The sequence below is a fragment of the Trachemys scripta genome, chromosome 9 (genome assembly GCF_013100865.1).
Source record: "Trachemys scripta elegans isolate TJP31775 chromosome 9, CAS_Tse_1.0, whole genome shotgun sequence".
Lineage (NCBI taxonomy): Eukaryota > Metazoa > Chordata > Testudines > Emydidae > Trachemys > Trachemys scripta.
In genome coordinates, this window is record NC_048306.1 from 17,761,732 (window position 1) to 17,783,421 (window position 21,690).

The window sequence follows — 21,690 nt, forward strand, 5'->3', positions numbered from 1 at the left end:
ATGGATCACAGAGTCTTCCAGGCTAACAGCTACAGCAGTGATAGCCTCCTCAAGGGGAAATAGAGAGGTCAGGCCTTACTGGCCAACAGACCTGACTCCACATATATGGCAGTGCATGCTGCAGCCCTTCAAAGGATGTTGCAGTAAGTGTGATTTTTTTTACATTATCAAAGGATCTGTACATGACTGAGGCATAACTCCTGCAGGAGTTCCCACTGGGGCTTACAGACACAATTCAGCAAAGTGAATTTTTGCTATAGACAAGAGGCAATTAATCCTGGAGTATTTTAGCTTAGTATGCCAGGTTTTAGTTCAAAGCAAATTTTTCTAGCTGCTTTATAACTCCCTTAAATAAATAAATAAATAAAGTTTATTATGAAAATACTACAACACAAGGCACTTGTGGGTGCCAGTCTAATATAAACTTGCATTCCTTGAATATGTCTGTGGAAGTCAGGCTTTTAGTGACAATAAGCATGTGAGAAACTGTCCCACAGGAAGGGGGCCTAACAGAAACAATAGTCATGATCATTTTTGCTGGAAACACCTAAAATATGTCTAGATTTAGTGTATATTTCTATGGGGGGGGGTTAGATTTTCAGCATCCTACTAGATTTGCAAGGATTATAAAAAAAAATATTTGAGAAATATAAATCAAGACAATTGAAAACTGAATCTCTGATAAGTCAGCTTTGATTTTAATACTGCTTGGAGAAGATACTGTTTGTGTGTTTTGACTGGAGATGCCTCAGAAATTACAGCTGGTTCTAGGGTTTCAAACCAGGATAAGTTGATACAAATTCAGCTTCATGCCAGTGCAGCACATCTGTACTGAGTGTTTACACCAACATAACTACACTGGTGCAAAAATCCTAAATGCAGACAAGAATTAAATCTATTCAACCAGGGCCGAAGCTTTTTCCCATTTGAGTCAATTACAACATGGTCTTCACAGGGAGCAGGACTGTGAGGCTATATCTACTCTGCAATTAAAAACCCACGGCTCGCCCATACCAGGTGACTTGGGCTCGTGGGGCTCGGGCTAATGGGCTGTTTAATTGCAATGTAGATGCTTGGGCTGGGACCTGGACTCTAGGACCCTGTGAGGTGAGATGGTCACGTATACACCACAATTAAACAGCCCTTAACCTGAGCCCTGCGAGTCTGAGTCAGGTGGCACGGGCCAGCCAAGGGTGTCTAATTGCCGTGTATACATACCCTAAGACTCCATCCTACAAGGTGCTGAGGCCTTCCAAGTCCCACTGATTTCAGTAGCATTTGAGGTCACTCAGCATTACCCCCTATCGGAGTATACTAAGCTTCTTAAAATGTTGACACTATTTGCTAGATTTTTAACTTGTGTTGTGCCCATGGCACTGTCCGTTTTGTTTTAAATAGTTCTGAGATGTTGCTTTATCACGTAAGAATTGAACTGTTTATCTATCCTGGCTTGCCGCTGAATAATAGCTGAGATTTATTTATAGTCCTTGATTACAAAGACAATTATTTATTATGCTTAGCATGAATGATTTATAAAGCTTAGCAATGTTTTCACTGTTTAGGGGAATCTGGAACAGTGGAACAAAGAAACATTGTGGTGCAGTGAAAAAAAGGATGTTTTGAATCTCTTCATTTGCCATAAACATGTTTACAAGAATAAACTTTTAAAATAAATTGTTCCAGTAATTAACTTCCTCCAACATGGGATTTTAATTTATTGACGATATCATAAATTATTGTTAGTTTTTTATTTCATTTTGAATTAAAGTGTGTTTGCTCATTGTTAGCATGTTATTCCCCCCACTTCCCTCCAATATCTTTAATTGTTTAAAAACATAATGACCCAAAGTAGCTAAAATTAACATACATTGTCAGGTTGAATATTAAGGAACTTTTCTGTTATTTGATTGATGATTAAGTGATATGTTTTTCATGTATATATGATTCTAAGCCTTATACTAGGTCAATAACGTAGATATTTTTTTAAATACATGACTATTGTGTTTTAGCTGTTAAAAGTCATGTAGAATGGAGGGTTACTTCTCTGACATAAATATCTATTAGTCTTGTACAATTAATGTTGATGGAGATAACTAAAAAAGAGGTGTGCTCTTACCTGATGTAAATGTTAAAACCGCTTGTTGTGTTAAATATGAACTAACTTGGAGAAACAATATTTAATATGAAATAATTGTTGATATTAACAGTTCCCCTTATTGTCCACTTCTGAAAACCACTGGAATTTGTCATTTTAGAGTTTTGGCTGTATCATCCAATTGGTGCACAGGCCAGGTTTAATTCATAACAGCAAATCCATCAAATGTTTTGGTCTCATTTGCAAGTTTGAGAAATCAGGACTAGATGAAGGCATTGCTCATAGTCTGGAATATGGGGTAGGAATTAGCTGTGCCACTCCAGGAGGAGCTAAAAAAGAAATTATGACTCAGAAGCAGTCCTTTGAGTCACAATTCCCTTAGGTCCTGTGTTGTGTAAGTGGGGAATATAGTGTGTCAGTCCATTGCCAGACACAGCATACTCCCTCCCTTAAGTCCAGTCAGCTCTAATGGCTGGTGCATATGGGAGCAGAGCTATGTGCCTGACTAACCTAATTCCCTTCTATGATGAGATAACTGGCTCTGTGGATGAGGGGAAAGCAGTGGATGAGTTATTCCTTGACTTTAGCAAAGCTTTTGATACGGTCTCCCACAGTATTCTTGCTGCCAAGTTAAAGAAGTATGGGCTGGATGAATGGATTGTAAGGTGGATAGAAAGTTGGCTAGATCGTCGACTCAACAGGTAGCGATCAATGGCTCCATGTCTAGTTGGCAGCCGGTTTCAAGCGGAGTGCCCCAAGGGTCGGTCCTGGGGCCGGTTTTGTTTAATATCTTTATTAATGATCTGGAGGATGGTATGGACTCCACTTTCAGCAAGTTTGCAGATGACACTAAACTGGGAGGTGTGGTAGATACACTGGAGAGTAGGGATCGGATACAGAGGGACCTAGACAAATTAGAGGATTGGGCCAAAAAAAACCTGATGAGGTTCAACAAGGACAAGTGCAGAGTCCTGAACTTAGGACAGAAGAATCCTATGCACTGCTACAGACTAGGGACTGAATGGCTAGGTAGCAGTTCTGCAGAAAAGGACCTAGGGGTCACAGTGGACGAGAAGCTGGATATGAGTCAACAGTGTGCTCTTGTTGCCGAGAAGGCTAACGGCATTTTGTATAAGTAGGGGCATTGCCAGCAGATCAAGGAACGTGATCGTTCCCCTTTATTCGACATTGGTGAGGCCTCATCTGGAGTACTGTGCCCAGTTTTGGGCCCCACACTACAAAAAGGATGTGGAAAAATTGGAAAGAGTCCAGCGGAGGGCAACAAAAATGATTAGGGGTCTGGAGCACATGACTTATGAGGGAACTGGGATTGTTTAGTCTCCAGAAGAGAAGAATGAGGGGGGATTTGATAGCTGCTTTCAACTACCTGAAGGGGGGTTCCAAAGAGGATGGAGCTCGGCTGTTCTTAGTGGTGGCAGATGACAGAACAAGGAGCAATGGTCTCAAGTTGCAGTGGGGGAGGTCTAGGTTGGATATTAGGAAACACTATTTCACTAGAAGGGTGATGAAGCACTGGAATGCGTTACCTAGGGAGGTGGTGGAATCTCCTCCCTTGGAGGTTTTTAAGGCCCGGCTTGACAAAGCCCTGGCTGGGATGATTTAGTTGGGAATTGGTCCCGCTTTGAGCAGGGGGTTGGATTAGATGACCTCCTGAGGTCCCTTCCAACCCTGATATTCTGTGATTCTATGTCTCTGCTTACTGTCCACCCCTCTCTGCCCCCACCTTTCCCACTTGCTTGTGGAGAAAAGTAATGGCCCAGTGAAGCCTGCTTTTTAGCCCCGTGACCATGCTTTTAGTCTGGTCAAACCTTGTGTCACTACATGGGGGAGTGAGGGAAGCCCTTAAACCCTCAGCCTGAGACCGTGTCACCATCGAGTCCTTAATAATCAATTGTATATTATGTAATCTGAGAACTACAGTACCTGAATTAAAATCTGATTAAATAGGGCTGAGTTCATGTTCTTTTTTCCCCAAACAGGTTATATTCATTTACAAAAATGAGCCTTCTGAGAATTTCCTGTGTAGTGTGAATCTAATAATGTCGTTATAGAACAACAAAAAATCTGATCAGTTAATTAAACCCCACAATGGGTTCTAACAGGTTTACTCAGTAGATTTTACAGATGAACACCGATTATCTGTAAATAATTAAGTTTAAAGCATTAATTTGTTAGCATTAGATCTGCTAACATTGCAAAGGTCCATTGTTCTTAATGGTCAAGAGAGGTTAATGATTCAGGTAGCCTAGTCAGAGTCAAGCGTTTAGAATTCCTAATTTGAGAGCAACAGCAATTATAAGTGTTATGTTGTCTTCTCCTGTATTTACAATGAGGGAAAATCTAAAATGGATTGCACAATGTATTAGTAAAGTCACCCTTCCATGTTTTAATCTTTTGGGTAATTTGATTTTTAGTGATATGTTTACCAAAAATTTATAGTATGCATAGTTATAATTTAAGGGATAGATTTTGCAGCCACTACTCTGAGGCTAAATTGTGGGATTTCTTGTATAAGTAGTTGCTCACCAGCTTTGTACTTTGCACTTTGTAGTTCTAACTATGCAGTTTGAAACAGAATGATAAATGATCTCTTGCTCCTTACCCTTACATTTTTCAGAAAGAGTTTTTGCAGCTTCACACATTGTTTTCCCCAGAAATATAGACTGTTACAAAACAAGCTAGATGGTAAAGAGGCAAGAAACAAATATGTTATAATGAGTTGAAACAACAGGGGATTGTGCATCATTCAATATTTACTGCAACTGTAGCTTGAAATTCTGTTGTCAGGGACAACATTTGTTTATTCTTATTAATCATTTATCCTTGTCAAGCTTTACTTTCCACCAGCTTTATGAACAATGAAGAGCAGAATGAGTAATAATGGATCATAATCATAATGATCAAAGCAATCAAATATATATATATATATTACTATTCTGACAATCATTCAAGATGGTGTTCCCTTATCATGATCTAGTAATTAGAACAGGGAAACGTTAGTTTTGTTCTGCCTCTGTCACTGACAAACTGTTGTGACCTTGGGCAAGTCTCTTTCTGCCTAATTTTCTCCAGTTCTTATCCACATTTGTAAAACACTTTGAAATCTTGGGGAAAAGGTAATATATGCAGTAAATGCCAGCTAGTGATGGTATTATTATGATTTATTTTATACTTCATCCCTTTAATATTCAGCAGAGACTGATTCAAAGCTTTATGGAAATGGTGCTGTGCTTCAGGATAAGGTTCTGGGGGCAAGAGTGATTTTTACTTTATTCCAACATTCTGACCTCTTCTTTTAAGAAAGAAAGAAAGCAAAAAAGAAAATGTGTATGCAGTAAATTATATCAGTGCAAAATCAACCACTTCCATGATTCAACAGGGGTTTTCTTGCTACTCTGCAAGGGATTATGGGGTATCTCTGCAATCTGTTTAGTAGCAATTCTAAGACTGCAAATTCTTCAGGGCAGGATTTGTCTTTTGTTATCTTTGTACAGCATGTAGCATAATAGGATCCTGATCTATGAGTAGGACTCCTATATACTAACACAATACAAAGAATAGCTAATAATAAACAGGTGGCACAGAGAGTCAGAGTCTCTCCCTGGTCCCACTTTTGTCATTCAGGCATGTTAAAAAAACATTTCCCTGAAAGACAAAAGTTTTGTCGACGACAAGCACTGGTGTGAATAGTGCTTTGTCAGCAGGAGCACTCTCTCCTTCTGACAAACAGTGGCTACACTGCACGCCTTTTAGCGGCACAGCTGTAGTGGCACAGCCGTATCGCTAAAAGCTGCATAGTGTAGACATAGGCTGTTTCTTTTTCCCCACAAAGACCATTATTGGGTTTGGGAAGACAGTAGCTCCTGTCAGACTTCCTCCAAAGGTATTGACCCCAAAGACCCCACCGAGAAACTCCTGAAGACCTTGTTAAAGAGGCAATGGAACCTACATGTGTATTGTCATCTCTATCACATGATATATACCCCATCTCCAGGTTGTTTAAAAAGGGAACACTGTACAAGATTTTAAAATCCTATCTACCATTCCAAAGTCAGGTTTTAAAATATTACTCATGTTCCAATTTTCAGCCTCTATTGAATCTTGCAAAGTGAACCTGTCACTGAATGCTAATCCCCTCAGTCCTAGAGCATTGTAGAATGTGATGTGACTTTATTTTGTGTAGTGTCTTACATACAAACTGTGTCCCAAATAGTTTTACAGAGTTAAATGGTTTAGGAAACCAGATGGTACATAAAATAATGTAAAACTGATAGAGTCTGTTCTTGAACCACTCTTATTTTGTGTTTGATTATTTACTTATTGTACATTCATTTATTTGTGATTAAAAGGGATAGTTACAGGAAGACATGGAGAATATCCAAGTTAATGCTATAAACAGGTACACAGAATGTGCTTGAAATTCTACAGACAAATGATGTATACAGGAAACAAAACAGGGATATTAAGCTTCCATTGTTACATTGGTAGTAGGTAGTTAAGCCGGTATTTGTTGCAATAAATCAGTGTGTAAACAAGTGGTAGATATACAGGAGAACCAGGACTTGATGTGGGTTCTTTATACACGAGCAAGCACTTAAGATGTTTGTTATGGTTATAGTTTGTCATATTTCTCTGGAAAGCAGATTAACCTAATGTTAGTATTTTACTATATTTAACTGTTTGTTTGTTCTTTTATATGCTAGGAATAGTAATCATGCTAAAGCCCATATCGCTATAGCACAGTAAAACAGCAGAAGATGCCAAAGGAAGATGTCTTCAAGGAAAAGAAGGGAAGGTCGGTATGAAAAGATAACTTGCATGTTTTAGTAAGGGAGGACCAAAATCAGTCCTGGTGTAAGTGGGAGCACCTCAGTGGGATGTTAATGGAATTTGTTGTCATCTTATAACCCCTTATTCAGTTCTTGTCCATGGTCATTAAGTGTTTCCCATGCACCCAGAGGCCTTTATCCCTGACCATAATGTACGTTATGGGAGAGGACCTGTCACTGCGCTTTTGAATCAGAGTCATAAGTACAGTATGTTCTAAACAACCTTCCCTCACTTCCTCCTTATAGAGCTCAAAGGTTTTTTTACCTCTTTAAGACAGTCTTTAAGAAATTCCCAAACAACACGGGTTGTAGTACTATAAGCTTTATTAAGAACTGATAGAGAACTTCAGATTTAACCCTTTCCCCTCCCCAATATAGTATTAATAACATATCTAGTCTTAAACTCTACAAAATAGTTATAGATGCTTACTAGATCATTGCATTAATTATAGTGCAACAGCACATTCTTACATTTCGAGAGAACACATACTTTCTTTTCAGCTTGTTTCTTTCATACTGTCCCTTTGCCCAGCAATGTTTCTGAGACACAACCTCTGATTGCCTGATAGGTGTAATTCCTCACTAGTATCAAGTGGATTGTGTCATCTTCCCCTGTCCCTGTCTCCCTGGAATCCCCCAGTTATAACCTTTAGGTTATTTTGATAGGACTCTGCAGATATTTTCCCAGAAAGATATTCATATAGATGTAGTATTCTGAGAGGATATGACAGTCTCCTATGAGAGGTCCATTACATTTTTCCAAATCCATTCAGGATTGTATTTGTTGCTTTGGATAAACACTTTTGGGTTTGTTTTTTCTGCACCCCTTTTACAGTTTATAGAGTTGTTTTGTCGGTATATCCACACAATAATATCTCTCAGTTCACTTCCACACCTTGACCTGCTAATATACTTACTGATCTTTCACATTTGGTATAAGTGGTGCAAGGCTTGTTTTAAGCAGTATATACTATGCAGACCAAATAATATTATACAGGATCAACTGTAGTTGTCATCAAGTCAACAATAATATAGATCTCAAATATACGTGCATCCGTTTTATAAAAAAATAGTATAAATAGAAATAAACATAACTCTATCTTGATATTTTCATAAAGAATGCATGTTCTGTCCAATTAGGGAGAAAATCCAGCAGAAGTGTTCAATGAAAAATAGATACAAAAAGAGATTTACTTGAAATCTAGATAAAGAATATGTAAAATTTGGCAATATAGTTAACCTATCTGACTTCAGGGTTTGATTCTCAGTTATCCTAAGGCCCCTTTACACCACAATGTGGAGATAGAGGCAGCACAGAGGTGCCTTAAAGTGGGTGTAAATAGTGAAAATGAAAATAAGGTCCTCTATGTCCAAATCTCCAGAATCCACCAATGAGTTCTAAAGTGATTAATGTCCTACATCCTTTGCAAATATGTCTCTCTGCCAAAATGCAGTTGAACCATGCTGGATAATAGAGTACAGATTTACAATTGTCTAATACATGCTGTCTATCACAAAGATAGCCAGGCTAGAGCACAGAGATGTTAATTAATATTCACAGTGTCATAATTTCCTGTCATTCTAAATTGCAGAGCTTACTTTGGGTTTTTAGAGAAGGGTAGAACCCTCTTGGTCATCACTCTGTAGCCTTATCATTTGAATTTCATCCTGAGACTCTCCCTTCAGAAATTTGCACTAAAGTTGTCTGTGCCACTTAGAGCTGTACACAGGTACTCTGTGTCTAATGACTTGGAGCTGAGTCAGAGCCACTCAATGTAGAAAAACAAAGTGACTAATCTCATTGTAGAAGTGAGGCTTTGCAGCTTTGTTCTGAGTCATTATGACAAACTCACTGAGTGCCCAAACCTAGTGCAGAAATAAACAGTTAAACACAGCACCCAGTTTCAAAACAAACAGGTCACTCCTGATCCTTATGTCAAAATTACCTTGCTAATTATATTTAACATTAAAGGTGTTGTTGATATATGCAAAAGTTTGAATTTAAAATATTTGGAACACCGAAAAGCTGTGTTCCAGAAGTGAAGGGAGAATGAGGAAGGAGTGAAAGCAAAAAGATTTATGACTCCTGATTATTTTGGTATACACTGAGAAAAACCATGCGCCTATTGGAAAGAACAACCTTTCTAGGCAGGATTGGAATTGCAAGAATGTTATAGCCAAGAATAAGAGACATTGGTATTTTCAGGGGACTTTGTACATCACTTGCTTATTCTGTAGCTGTTCTAGCCAGCCTTGATCTGTCACCTCTGCCATCCATAAAGTTATAGGGCCAGATCCTCTTGACAGTTGCACTAGTGTAAATGAAGAATAACTCATCTGAAGTTTACCATTTACAAATGAGATCTGAAGTCAATTGGATTACTCCTGTTTTGATAAAACAGTAGAATTTGGTCTTCCATATTTTTAATCAAGCATCATAAAATATCATATAGCCATTCTGAAATAGCCATTCCTAGGATGAATTCGCCTATCTGGAAGACAACTTTTGCTAGAGAACAAATATTACAGGACAATAAAGAAATGTCATGTGTAACTATAAATATTTAGATTATGTGTATCTCAATCTATGGATTTAGCACTTTATCAGTTGATAATATCCAGCGTTTTGAAGTAATATTCATCATCATTCAATGAGAAAATATTCTCACCATCACTATTTCTCTCCTTTATTTCTCTTCTTCCCCATCTTCCTTTCTCTTTTTCTTTCCTTCTTCTCACTTTCTGTGTTTTTCCTCCTATCTTTACTCTTCATTTCTTTCTCTGCATCAGTTCCCAGTTCTCAACTCCACATGGGCTTCCCTCTCACCTTTTCCCTAGTCAATCTGCTAAAAATAATCTGCAATGAAGTACTTCAAATATCAATGTTAACTATCATTGTTGTGCTTTAGCGATAACACTCCAGCAAAATCAATGAAGACAAAGAGAGTTGACATCACTGAGTATTGTTTCAGGGGGTCTGCAAACTCAAAGACAGTACTGCATCAATTATAATTGGTTTTTGTCTTCACGGTTGTCTTCCCAGACAGCAGGGACTGAAACATACGTTTACTTTAAATGAAAGTTTAGATCCTGTGGCATCTGAACGTGCAATGCGGGATACAAAAATATATCTAGTGGGCTAGATGTTTGACACCTTTGTGTCAGAGGTTCTGCATCATTTTCACCTGGTGGAAGCCAGGGACACGTTTTTCTCAGTGAAGGTCCCATAGCTATAGAACTAACTTCTGCTGAAGATCAAGCTGACGCCAAGTCTTAGCACCTTCCTAGAATGATGTAAGGCTCATCTTTTTTGAGAGATATTTTCAAACAACCGAGTAGGCTTATCTTCTTCCCCTGCAGTTTCTACCGATAGCGGTGGGGGTAATTTCTGCTCTAAGGTGTTGCATAGTTATGCACTGTGGACTGCATTTAAATTGCTGTTGAATTGTTTCATAGAGCTATCTATCCATCTAATTTATCTATCAACCTTTCAGATGAGAAACATTTATAAAGGCAGAGATAAGGCTGAGATTATAAATTCCTTAAAATAACAATGTCAACAGAATATTACAGTAAAAAGAGAAAATACTTAAAACCTTGCAATTAAGTTTTCAACATCAGCCTTAACTCCATATTCTTATTTATCCTCTTTATACAATAAAAGTAAACCCCTCACATCCATCCACCACCGCTACTGTCTATCTAATAATATGGGCCACCAGTTCCCTATTATTTTCATCAAATTTCTACATGCTGCTTTGTAATTTGCTACAGAGGAGGTTTAAGGCAGATTCCAAAAGTAAGAAGTCATTACAGATTTGTTTAAAATTAATATTGTTCACATCTTCGGTATATTGTTTACTCTCCTACCTACAGTACATTTGCTTACATGAATACCAATTCTAAGCCAGTTGAGGACTGCATATGTCAGTCAATATATAATGACTGATAGCTAGGGTTATGATGTTTTTCTTCCTTTGTACCTGCTCAGTGGAACAATGAAAACATTAATTTTCCAATCATTACCAGGGTAAATGCCTGATTATGGGATCCATAGGACATTTTGCCTTCCCAGTCTATATTGGTCTGTAAAGCACCATGGTCAGAGGAATTCAACTATTAATTAAACAGGTCTCAAAATGTCTATGATCCAATAAAGTTGCATCCACTTTCACTATAAATTGACTGCTTGTTTATGAGCTAGTGTGGGACTCTTTAGGAGAAAGGCCAAAGGGAGCTATAATGTATGTGCTACAAATTACTTGCAGGCTAGGTTAGGTTGTTTGTATGTCCCAGTGCAGATTTAAAGTGATTAGTGCAGTCATTTTACATTATTGTGTGCCATAAATCTGAAGGTTTTACTAGGCAAATAAAAAATGGAACAAGGGGTGCACATTAAAATAATAACACCCTCTGTGAATGTTGTGTCTGCCGCAATCAAAAATACTGTCATTTTTGGAGCATTCAAATGACTCTTGAAGATGCCTTTTGGAAAGACAATGTGGTGTACTGGTTAGAAAGGGTGACTGGGTTCAATTCCTGGTTCTGCCACTATCACTTACCCTCTCTGAGCCTCAATATATACCTTGTTGTGAAATAAGGACAATAATATATACCTATCTGATAGAGTTTTTTCCATTTTAAAACTTTTAAAAGCACTTTGAGATCTTTATATTAAGGTACTATATAAATGCAAGGTGTTTTACATTGGCTGAGTATATTTTATGTGTAGAATATTTAGTTTCACCAATTTTGTGAAATAAGATCTGAAAGAAATTAGCATTAAAACAAAAGCTAGATAATATTCTAAAATTACATCACTTATTCACAATATTGTTAAAATAATTATGCCTTAGATTGATAAGTAAGTGAAGATAATAAAGGAAATTACTGCAGGCTAACAAAGTTTGCATGGACAAAGCTAAAATATATATTTTATTTTGCTGTGTTATGATACATTAGCAGGCTGTTAAATTTGGTGATTTAATTGCTTATAAGAAAAATGCTATGGGCTCCTATTGAACATGTACTCAGCTATATATTCTTTAAAAACAGCAAGGGATAAAGGAAAATGAAATACAGTCTTTACTTAATTCACTCCCTTTTTTACTTTGCTAGGAATGTGATGGAGGAAACCTGTCAATCAAGAAGGGAATGCTTTAGGGTGAGTGGACAGAGAAAAAAGGATCTGCTAATTCAGGGCTCACTACCATACCCAGCTGGAGGGTGCACTCTCTAAGACCTGTTCCTGCAACTAGATCTATGCTCATAGGCCCCTGTGCTTATGCACAGCCCACTAAAGGAGCCCTTCCATGTCCTCATTCAAGAAATAAACAAGAACTATGATTTATTAATGATAATAATAGACACAATTCCTTAGAATATGAAGGAATTTGATGTGTTGGTGGGATAAACAGTAAAAGGAAAACCTCTTGTTAAATAAATATTAGGTAAATGTGCCTGATTATTTGTCATATTGCAAATACAAAAATACCTTTTCTTTTCACATATTTAATTGATAATATCCTGCTTCCTGCACCTAAAAGTGCAATTCATTTTAAAATAATCATGTAGAGTTTGTATTAATTGGCTGAACTGATGCTGCATAGCACAAGTGATGCTATTCTGGGAATGGGAGCAGGCTGGAAGGACTTCAGGGTGGAGCCAGGGGCCTGTCAATATTTATTTCTTTTCCCCCATAGGCTGCTTTAAAGAGAACCTTTACCATCTGGTGCTACTGTATTTTCAAAGGTAAAAACAGCAAGCAATCTTGTATAAAAATCTGTCTACAATATTTGAGAGAATATGTTTCTATTCCCTCCCTCCACCCCTAAGCCAGATTCTGTTCTCACACTGTAAATCTAGAATAAATTCATTGAAGTCAATGGGACCATTCAGTAAGGCAATCAAGGTTTGACCCTTTCAAATTGATGCTAGTGTATTCTGAATTAATTTAATAATTTATGCATGTTGGAATATAGTACTTTACACCATATTTTATCACTCTTATCCCAAGATCTGGACTTTTGTAACATGTACACACTCATGCTGACTCTTCCTTGGTATCAGGGCAAGGCTCTTTAGCTACATTTTAAAAGTGGTTTGTTAATTCATGTTACCGGAAATATCTCTCACTAAGTATCAAGTTTCACACATCGGCACTGTTGTGGATATTAAGGCAGTGGTAGCCAATGATATCTGAAACTGCAAAGTTAAAACTCACATAATGGTCTGCTCAGAGTCAGTGTACAGAAACTGGTAAAATAATTCTTTATCTGTCTCAAAACAGCATGAAATGCCTACTCTGCCAAATCTGCAACAAGGACCAGATTTTCAAAAGCAGTGTCTAAAATTGTGCTCTGTTTTTGCACATTGGATATGTGTATGCAAACTGCACTTGTAGGTATACATTTGTATGCACAAATGAGTGCATCTTTTTTCACAGTTGTCTGTAAATGGCCTATTCTGCTGAGTGTGCTATACAAGTTACAAGATAATTAGTAATTGGGGTTTGTGTACACATTGAAGTTATTGTGCATACAAAAACATATGCATGAAAAATACCAAGATAAAATTGCCTGCACTATTTATAGGCCTCAAAAATGGAGAGTTATAGTAATGATTAGTAGGCATGGAAGGATTAGATTTTTAGAGGTAGATGTCAATAAATATCAATTTTCACACAAACTAATGAAAAATCCATAGATAATCAAAATTTACAGATAGTCAAAATAAGAAAAATGCTGCTTTAGAACTTATTTGAGTTTAATTTAGGGATATTTACTGTGTATATTTTGACATATGATGTAGACAATTTGTGTTTTAACATTTATAAAGCTCTTTAACTTTTTGAATATCAACATCTACTGTCATTAAATCATTATTGTGACACTCTCTATAATTTTCCACAATTGTGAAAATTTAAAATCAATACATTTGAAAAAATGCTTAAAACCCATAATTTTGCACAACTTTAAAATTGAAATAGATAAAAATAAAAAATGCTTAAAATAAACATCAGTATTTTCCATCACAATTATTGTTAAAAATCAAATTCTCCCAAACCTAAGGATAAATAATGCAGTTCTTTGGTAAACTGGTTTAATCTTTGCTTACTGGAATGACTCTAGGACAGGGGTAGGCAACCTATGGCACATGTGCCGAAGGCGACATGCGAGCTGATTTTCAGTGGCACTCACACTGCCTGGGTCCTGGCCACCGGTCCGGGGGGGCTCTGCATTTTAATTTAATTTTAAATGAAGCTTCTTAAACATTTTAAAAACCTTATTTATTTTACATACAACAATAGTTCAGTTATATAGTATAGAGTTATAGAAAGAGACCTTCTAAAAACGTTAACATGTCTTACTGGCACACGAAACCTTAAATTAGAGTGAATAAATGAAGCCTCGGCACACCACTTCTGAAAAGTTGCCGACCCCTGCTCTAGGATTTCATATGAAGAGGAGTACCTGGAAACATTTATAGTCTTTTGGGCTGTGCCAAGTGGCAACAGTTTGGCCCTCAGCAATGTCTTTAATGCCACAAAGGCACCTTTTGTGTACACTGCCTGACCCAAAGGTGATACAGTTCACTTGTTGAGTCAAGACAACTGTTCAGGCTTGTTTATGAAATATTTTCAATGGATTCACACAGTTGTTTAGCTGACACAAGAGAAACAGTCTGTGCAGATGTATTGTTTAGGAGAATCCTTATCTTCTGACTCACATACAAGTTCAGAGTTTTAAATGAATGACAAAGGGGCATTGGGTTCATGGCTCAACATGCCAATGGACTAGAATGCTAACTCTACTATAGTCACAAACTACAGTACTGTACAATCAGATGCTCACTAGCATGTTGGAGATTGTGACTTTTTTAAGCATATGGCATTTGTAATGAAGTAATGAGTTCCCTTCATCTGGATGTATCAGTGGCAGGGTGAGATGTAGCCATGCAACTACAACTTCCAGAAATAAAACTTGTTTGTCTGTCCCACACAATTTTAAAACACATACTGAAGGTGTAACCAGGTTTCTAAGCCATTCGAATTAAACCCTCTCCATGCACTGTCCATCTCATCATTCCTTAGTCCAGTTGAAGGTGTAAATTGCTCCTTAGAAAGTCCTCTTGTGAAGAAATAGATGGACAAAAAATTGGCCTTCTATCACTGAGCCAGCTGTTGGCCAGTAAAACATTAATCTCCTAAAAATGCAGATCTACATTACTAGTGAACATGTGTATTTAAATGAAAGAGCAGGTGGATTTATTATTTTTTGAAATAGTATTGATTCATTTTTCAGACAAATCCTGCTCTCTGCTCCATGGATGAGGAGCACCTCATGCAGTGAAAACATAATAGTGGTGGGTTGTTTCAGGATCTGGAAAGATTACATAGTGGGCATGGTGCTCCTTGTACAGCCCAGAGTCCTAATTCCCATCTGGTAGCAGGTAATATCGGGGGAAGAGTGCAGGTGGAACTCGTAGATGGATCATTATGTTGAACTACGAGCCATTGCCTCCTGTGTAGTCAGGGCAGCCAAGGATCAGGTGGTGGCAGTGGCAATGTAGTAGGTCCTCTGTCACTTCGCAGTTCAGGGTGAAGAGTCCTCTGTCTCTCTGCCCCAAGGAGATCTTCATTTTAAGCTCAGTGACTCAGGTCGGGTGCTTGGAACAAGGTTTGGCCCTTAATGCTAAGATATCTACTCAATAAAGTAGTAGGTCAATAAAGTACCTACTAACAAGGAAAATAAAACCACTTACTGAAAGTTTGGAAAACTTGTGATTACCCTAATGAAAGAAATCCTCAATAAATGTGATATATAAGAAGATCTTTAATAAACTCTGTCTGTATATCCATACATTAGAGAGACAAGGTGGGTGAGGTAATATTTTTTATTGAACCAACTTCTGTTGGTAAGAGAGACAAGCTTTCAAGCTTACACAGAGCTCTTCTTTAGGTCTGGGAAACTTACTCAGAGTGTCACAGCTCTGAGTAAGTTTCCCAAACCTGAAAAAGAGTACTGTGGAAGCTCAAAAGTGTGACCCTCGCATCCACAGAAGTTGATCCAATGAAAGATATTACCTTACTCACCTTGTCTCCCTAATATCCAGGGACTGGCATGGCCCTGCATAGCCATACATTAGTAATACATTGCCAAACTGGAAACTAGTCTTTACTCAAGCTGATTACAGATGGGCATTTTCCATGAGTAAAATTTCATTAAGGACTTTAGCATGTGCCCCCTAACATTGTTCAGTGTTATGCCCACAAGTCATATTTTCAGTACTGAGACTTGGAATCAAACTCTTCCCCAGTTATTTTGCAATTGTAGTCTCTTGTGAAGCAAGAAGCCCACCCCTTTACCATTCTCAGGAGATTTATGGTGACTTCCGTTATCCATTAGCTGTGTAAAGAGGAGTTTTCATTAGTCATCCCTCCTCCTCATTAGGGAGGAACTAATCCCTTTAAACTACTTTTTCCTGATTACTGCAACATTGTTTTTGAATTTTGCCTGCAGTGAAGTTGGTACATTTATCTCTAAGCAAAAACATATTTATTCAGAATTATAAGACTGCATGGCAAAATGGATCTTCTCTTACAAGTATTAAATTAAATACATTCTGTACCAATAATTGAGCAAAACTACAACTGGCAAAACGTCTCCTTAGCAGTTTGTTTTGTAGAACAATTATTCACATAAACATCCCACATAAGGAGAAAAATAGATGCTTTAAAGCTTAACTTCCTCCATGAGTTTTCAGTGCATTTCAGCACATGTTGTACACATCTGTTTATAAACCCCATTTAAGCTAATGGGACTTAAGTATATGCTTATTTGTTTTTCTGAATCAAGGCCTAAGGGACAGCCTGATATTTATGATGCATAGACTTTCTAAAAATGATCCCTGGAGAAATTTGCTGAAGTGTGAAAGTAGATTAAAAACATGTAAGAATGCAAAACTGCCATTAAACCATATCTAATTATGTAGGGTGCAAATACTGTAGATAGAAAACAATTAATCTGAGACTGTGTTAAGATTCCTGAATTTCATTTTCAACTTGCACACTGTGCAACCATGGGCAAGCCTATTCCTGAGAAGTGCTGCATGTCTCCACTGAGGTGCAGAGCACCTCAGCCTCCATCAAACTTTGGAGAGCTTGTCACATATTTGTAATGAAATCATTCTTTACTCATGAAGTTGTGGGTTCAGCACCTTGTGGGATAAGTCCACAAAAATTCTTGAAATACAAAATATTTACTATCCATTATTTTTTTGTCAATCTGACCCAGTGTGTCAAAATAGTATTTGCTAATAGCCAATTGAATTAAAGCCGAATGACTATAATGGTCTCCTCCCCTTTTATATAATTACTGTCTTTACATTGTTACATGTTCTCCTTACCCAACACAAAAACAAACCCTGTACATGAGGAAAATCCTCAGGATACATTTGATTGTGCAATACTTATTTTTTTTTAATGTATTTTAATTTTAACTTACGTCCAACTTTCTGTAACTGCGGGGAGAACACTCCAGGGAACATTTTAGATTAAGGGATCAACATAATTTATGATTCTGACATTATTCATTTTTTTATAACTCAATGAAGTATATCTTTGTTTACCACTACTCTGTTAGCTCATTATATTTTCAGTTTTGAAAAGGAATAAAGTATAGATAAATTAACGGTGGACTCAAAACACAAAGAAAGAAACAAATTACTCTGAGTGTTGTACTCCTATCTCTTCTGTCCAAAGTACAGAAATTAGAAAAGAGCAGATTGAACTATTACGTGATCCTATTTCTAATTCCGGAGTATAGGAGTGCACGAAAAAGTTAAGCATCAGGTAATACTTAATTGATTGTACTGCTTACGGTATGACTTAGTGGTCAGAATGGTGAACTGGGAGCTAGGACTTACTGGGGCCAGGATTTCCCCCTCTTTGTAATAATAGGCAAGTTGGTTTGGTCCTGATTGTATAGCCACCCTACACATATCTTCTCAATGAAGTCAATGGGGTTCTGTGCACAATGCCGCTGCAAGATTGAGGCCTTAAACCTTATATGCCTCAGTTTAACTTTCTTTAAAATGGGGATGATACTACCTGCCACAAAGGAATGTTGGGGCATTTAGTTAATGTCTAAGTACTTTGAGATCATCAGATGAAAAGCACCACAAAAGTGTAAGTTATATCAAATAAAAATATGACATTTTAGAAACCTAGACACAAATTAAGCTTTCAGACTTGATGTCAGCACTAGGATAACATTTCTAATTATTATGTTCTTCCCCCCTTTTTTTCTGTATAACTTCTGTTATATGACAGCAGTAGGCTATTCTAAGCATTCTGCATGGGAATAACTTTATGGTTCACAGGTGGCATGTATTATTTGGCCATTGACTTTGTCCTTTCTGCCTCACCGCACACCTGAGGTACTTTTTTATGTGTCTGTCTTTGGTTTATATAGTGTGCCCATCACCAAAGTCTCTAGGCATAGAAATCCTCCAGGAGTCTGATACAATAACCACTGAAGTCAATGAAAAAAGTTCCACTGATTTCAATGCCTTTTGAGATCAGATCCCAGAAACTTGCTACTTGTGTTCCTGAGTTGTTTTAATTGTTTTGTGTGTGTTTGTCCAAATTGTGGCATCACTTAGAGACTGATCCAACTCCAAGTGTACAGACAGAGGGCCCTCATACCCAGGGCCGGCTCTAGGATTTTTGCCGCCCAAAGCAAAAACAATTTTGGCCGCCCTCCCCCCCGTTCTTTAATTACCCCACCCCCGGCCCCGCCTCAACTCCGCCCCTTCCCCAAATCCCCAGCCCTGCCTCCTCCCCCCAGGCTCTCAAGCCTAGGAGGGAGGGAGGGAGGGAGGGAGGGGGAGAAGCAGCGCCCGCGCCGCGGCCACTCGGAGTCTCCCCCCCTCCCAGGTTTGAGAGCCTGGGTGGGAGGAGGGAGGGAGGGAGGGAGGGGGAGACTCCAAGTGATCGCCGCGAGGGCGCCGCTTCTCCCCCTCCCTCCCAGGCTCCCAAGCCAGGCTCCCAAGCAGCGGTGCGCGAAACGGCCGCTCGGGATCTCCCCCTCCCTCCCAGGTTTGAGAGCCTGGGAGGGAGGGGGAGACCCCGAGCCGCCGCGGCGCGCGAAACAGCTGATTCGCGCGCCGCTGCTCCCCCTCCCTCCCAGAGTAGCAGCGCGCGAATCAGCTGTTTCGCACGCCGTGGCAGCAGCAGCGGAGGTGAGCTAGGGCGGCCGGGGCACATTTTTAGGGGTGGCATTCTGGCGCCGGCCATGCCGCCCCTAAAAATGTGCCGCCCCAAGCACCAGCTTGTTTTGCTGGTGCCTAGAGCTGGCCCTGCTCATACCCTAGCAGTTCTCACTAGCATTGATGGGAGGTGTTTGCTTGTAAATGAAGGCAGAATATAATCCTAAATGTCTAGCCTACTTTGCATCCTTCTTTGTTATGGTTTTCAGTAGGATATTTCACTTACATATAAAATGTGTGATGAACTTTTATTCTATTTTGTTTGAATTTTCCCAACATATGCTTCTTGTAGTTGTTTATTAATTTAAGTTTCCCTATCTTTATGGTGAGGAAAAGCTTTCTGTGGAATGTTGTATATATTTTGTGTCATTAGCTCTTGTATCTACTGATTTTTTTAATTTATTTTTTGTGAGTGTACTTGTTTCTTTTTGAAGATATTCAGAGACGGTTATGCTAAAAGCAATACAAAATAACTGGACAGAGATTATTGATACAATAAACACATGGTTAAATAAAAACAAAAAGCTCCTACTAGGCCTGAATACCACAGGAAGACTGAACAACCACAAACCATATTAGGAAACTCTTGTATAGTCTTCTGTCCTCTGCCTATATTGCTAATGTGCAAAAATGGAATTTACCCATGGCACTAAAAATGCAAGAAAGGATCAAGGAAGAATCACAAGGCAAAGCTATAGGAAGTTTTGCCTTCAAATCTTTATAACCTGGGGGAAAATGTGGACTCCTTAGTCAGTTCTTTGTAAAATCTGTGCAACAGTTTTTACTTGCAATACACAAGCCACGTAATTCAGTTAGCTGTAGCAGAAATATATTTAATCTTGGTTTTATCACCAGTAAAATATTTTTACAGGTTGGCCTAGATACTATAGTGATGGATGCTTTTCAAATGTGAGAGATAAATAGAATATGAGAAGGTCAGATACTTTGTGGCTGCAAATAGTTGTGGGTGCAATTTTGAATCTACATTTATATGCACATCAAGTACAATCAGACATTTAAATGTTTTCGGTGGTGTGATGGGGTGGATCGGCCCCGCACTTGTAGGGAGGGGGTTAATCTTTCCCTCCTAGCAGAGGAAGCCCCACCCTTGAGGCTCTGCTGGGCATGCTCCACCTGGAAGTCAAGTATAAAAGCCTGCAGAGCTGCTCAGTCCGGGCTGACTGCTGAGGAGGAAGGACACTTGGCAGGGGCTCCAGCCCAGGAGCCATTACAGCCTTTACCTACGAGAGCTGCAGAGCCAGAAACCTGGGCCAGAGGCCTGCCACTACCAGAACCCCAGGGAGTGTCTGGTGCTGAGGAGCCGGGAGACCCTGATACCATATGGACTTCTGCTGCAGGAGAGCCAGTAGGAAGTGACCCAGGGAGGGTGAGGGAGTGGTACCTCCCACCCGTATGAGGTCAGCGTGTTTTGGTAGGATTCCCCGCTGACCCCATGGTGGACCACTCTGCTGCTGTCAGGGCCCTGGGTCAGGGCCCGGTGGAGTTAGATGGGCCTGGGCCCCCCTACTGGGGGCCGCCAACTCCTTGTGATGGCCCCCAGGCACTAGGCCCCCTGTTTTGCCTCCAAAGGTGGCTGTATTGACTCTTGCTGCTAGGCCATGCTATCCCACTAGAGAAGGAGAATTAGGTGGACTCTAGCCATTGGGTTGGGCTGCACTGCCCTAGGGGCACATTGAATGGACTCTGGCTGCTAGGCTGCATTACCCCACTCGGGAAGAGGCAATAGGTAGACCCTGGCCATTTGGCCATACTGTGTGAACTACTGGGGGGGGCTTAGAAAATGGATGTAGATATAGAGAGGCAGCTTTACCTCCATCCCCCCTGACTTAAGGGGTCGATGAGGTACAAAGACTGCCACAAGTGGCATTTTCAAAAGCACTCAGCATTGAAGAAAAACTGCTATTGACTTGAATAGGAACATAATTACCAATGCTGAACAAAAAATTACATGTGCCTGCAAAATTTTGAGTACAAATGCAAAGGCCTGGGTCAGGCCTGGTTGAAATTCAGCACTGCATCATTCAAATATTTGTCTATATAAACTAGGGTTACCATATTTAGTGCCTCCGAAAGGAGGACACTTTAAAGGGGCCCCGCCCCCTCCCCAACCCCGCCCCCTCCCCAAAGTCTCCGCCCCCTCCCCTGCTTCCCGCGAACATTTGAGTCGCGGGAAGCCTGAAGCAGGTAAGGGGGGGGTGTGTGTGGGGGGAGGAGGCACGGCCCACCCCCGGCACCGCAGGTCCCCAGCCCGTCCCCCGAGCCCCGGGCCCGGCACCCGAGTCCCCGGCACGGCACCGGGCCCCCCCGAGCACCGCCGGCACCCGGCCCGGCACCCGGCCCCCCCGAGCACCGCCGGCACCCGGCCCGGCACCCGAGCCGCCGGCCGAGCCCCCCGGCCCGGCCCGGCACCGGGCCCCCCCGATCACCGCCGGCCGAGCCCCCGGCCCGGCCCAG

The 21,690-nt window shown here is 39.8% G+C and overlaps 1 long non-coding RNA gene across 3 annotated transcripts in view; it reads left to right on the forward strand.

The window, feature by feature from the left end:
• The window catches only part of LOC117883026, a 108,791-nt gene that overhangs the window by 12,925 nt on the left and 74,176 nt on the right, over positions 1–21,690 (forward strand). For all 3 annotated transcript variants that reach the window (XR_004647160.1, XR_004647159.1, XR_004647161.1), the window contains 2 exons: positions 6,820–6,911; positions 12,064–12,109. This is a non-coding gene — a long non-coding RNA (uncharacterized LOC117883026). The remainder of the gene's footprint in view (positions 1–6,819; positions 6,912–12,063; positions 12,110–21,690) is intronic.